Source organism: Ursus americanus, chromosome 34 (genome assembly GCF_024610735.1).
Source record: "Ursus americanus isolate L20-20 chromosome 34, mUrsAme1.1.p, whole genome shotgun sequence".
Taxonomy (NCBI): Eukaryota; Metazoa; Chordata; class Mammalia; order Carnivora; family Ursidae; genus Ursus; species Ursus americanus.
The window spans coordinates 29,974,266-29,977,215 of record NC_142160.1 but is presented as its reverse complement, the minus strand read 5'-3'; positions in this window follow the sequence as shown (position 1 = coordinate 29,977,215).

Genomic DNA, 2,950 nt, shown 5'->3' with positions numbered 1-2,950 from the left:
CTTGCTCTCGCCTTAGCCACCCCCTGTAGAATGTGAGAAACCCATGAATGGAATGAATGATTATCATTATAATGAATGAAAATAAATTAATGTAGGGCTCCTCTCTACTTGCCTTGAATCCTGGCCTCCAGGCATTTACACGGTGATGAGGCTTCCATTGGCGTTCTCGCTCTCCCTGTATTTACATCCCGTCAATGTCTCTTCGGTCTGAGATTATTTTTACTCCATTAAGGGGTACATAATAGGATATTATACCCAGAGGGTGTATCTTCCCAATTCTCTGGACACATTATATTGGCTTCCAGTGGTCCCCAAGCAGGGAGTGCTTTGGCCCCCAGGGAACACTTGGCAATGTCTGGGTACATTGAATGTTCCCAACTGTGGGGCGGGTGCTACTGGCATTTGGTGGGTAGAGGCCGGGGATGCTTCTCCACACGCTACCAGGCTCCCTGCAGCTCCCACAAGAGTTCCCTTGCCCCAAATGTCAACAGAGCCAAGGTTGAGAAGCCCTGTCTTAAGCCATGTCTGCTAACACCCTTTAAGAAAAATGGGGGTTCCTAGGGGAACCCCGCATTGGGCTCTGCATTCAACATGGAGTCTGCTTGAGATTCTCCCTCTCCCTCTGCTCCTCCAACTCACGCTGTCTCTCTCTAAAATATACAAATAAATCTTTTTTTTAAAAAAGAATGAAAAATGGGGATTCCTCCTGATCTCTTTTAACCCAATATTAAACGGTCAATATCTACCTCTATGGAATTAGTCACAGACCCCACTGATGTAAAAAGGAATACACCTATTCTTATATTTCAATTTTTTCAAAGTAGCGAAAGTGTTTTGGGAAGTGTTCTCTCAAAGCTCACTCTCTGGACCCAGTCATTTCTCCCCAACTGTTTTTCTCCATGATTGCAAATATGTATTTTCAAGCATTGTTAGACAAACTGGAACGGGCCCCAGACCACCCGAAATTGGACAACAGCCTTTCCTTTTTGAAAATTTTGCAAGAGAGGGGCGCCTGGGTGGCACAGCGGTTAAGCGTCTGCCTTCGGCTCAGGGCGTGATTCTGGCGTTATGGGATCGAGCCCCACATCAGGCTCCTCCGCTATGAGCCTGCTTCTTCCTCTCTCACTCCCCCTGCTTGTGTTCCCTCTCTCGCTGGCTGTCTCTATCTCTGTTAAATAAATAAATAAATCTTAAAAAAAAATTTTGCAAGAGAGCATAATAGGAATGAGACATCTAAAGTTGCAGTAAATCATATCGTGTCTTTTATCCAAACTAAAATTCATATTCACAGAACAATTATTACTGATCAGCCATTTCACACAATTTTTCACCCCTTGTTAATGCTAATAAAGTGTATGAGTTTTGAATCTGCGGGTGGCTGACCAAAGTGTGACCCCACAGCATTTATAGCCTGTTAGAAGGTTGTGTGCCTCACAGTCAAATCCAACCACCATTTCTAAGTATTGCAACTCATGAGTTTCATATTTGCTCTCTTTTGTTCACCACAAGTTTGGATACATTTGAAAATGTCCAAGAATAATGAGAATTGTAGACTTTACTTCTGAGATGGGAAATTACAAATAATTTTCATAACATCTTCATATTTCCCTTCTTTTTTTTAAAAAAGATTTTATTTATTTATTTGACAGAGATAGAGACAGCCAGGGAGAGAGGGAACACAAGCAGGGGGAGTGGGAGAGGAAGAAGCAGGCTCATAGCGGAGGAGTCTGATGTGGGGCTCGATCCCATAATGCCGGGATCATGCCCTGAGCCGAAGGCAGACACTTAACCGCTGTGTCACCCAGGCACCCCCATATTTCCCTTCTTGACATCGTACCACAACTTAGGTAAATGGCCTTTGGTTTATTCTTTGCATAATGTCCAATCAAGTTTTCTCCCTTCAATTATGTTATATTGTTTTACAGTACTCCTAGATAAGCAGGAAAGTGTAGGGAGCATGAAAATCAAGAGATAATATAAGGGAAATCAGATTGATTTCAAGTTATAAAATTAAATTCTACATCAATCCAGTAATAACTATTTGCTGTCTACTTTTTGTTGGATACTCCTTGTAGTTAATACCCAAAATCAAGACCACAGACCCAGCTATTAAATTTGTCTCATTCAAAAAGAATTAAGACCACACCCATCCAAAAAGAAAAGAATAGTAACCGATTCTATTAGAAATGTTTATAAGTTGGGTACCTGGGTGCTTCAGTCAGATGGGCGTTGGATTCTTGGTTTCAGCTCAGGTCATAAATAAAATCCTTTTAAAAAGAGAGAAGGGAGAAAGAAGAAGAAGCAGCATTTATAAGTTGTTCTGGGAGAGCAACATAAAGAAATGATTTGTCTTGGGACAAAAGGAAAGGTTCCTACAGGTAGGAATAATTGAGGGGAGACTGGATTTAGCCGAGTTTTGCCATGTCATTAAGGTTTAATGGGGTGCCTGGGTAGCTTAGTCACTTCAGTGTCTGACTCTTGATTTTTGACTTGGGTCATGATCTCAGGGTGGTGCAGTCATTAAGTGTCTGCCTTCGGCTCAGGGTGTGATCCCAGAGGTCTGGGATCGAGCCCCCCATCAGGCTTCTCTGCTGGGAGCCTGCTTCTTCCTCTCCCACTCCCCCTGCTTGTGTTCCCTCTCTCTCTGGCTGTCTCTTTCTGGGTCAAATAAATAAATAAAATCTTTAAAATAAAACAAAATAAAAAAAGATTCTCTCTCTCCCTCTTCCTCTGCTGCTCCTCCCTATAAAAAGGATAAAGGTTTCCAGAAAGAAGGCAGGCTGAACATTTACCTATGAGTTTAAACTGCTCTAATTTTTAGTAGTCTTGTGAGGAGCGGATGAAGATACCCCTCATTATCAAGAGACAGAAATGTTTACTAAACTGAGCAGTTGTGGAATCAGATGGGTCCTTGCCCTCTGCTGGGCATTTCAGATAGTAGAATGGAGGA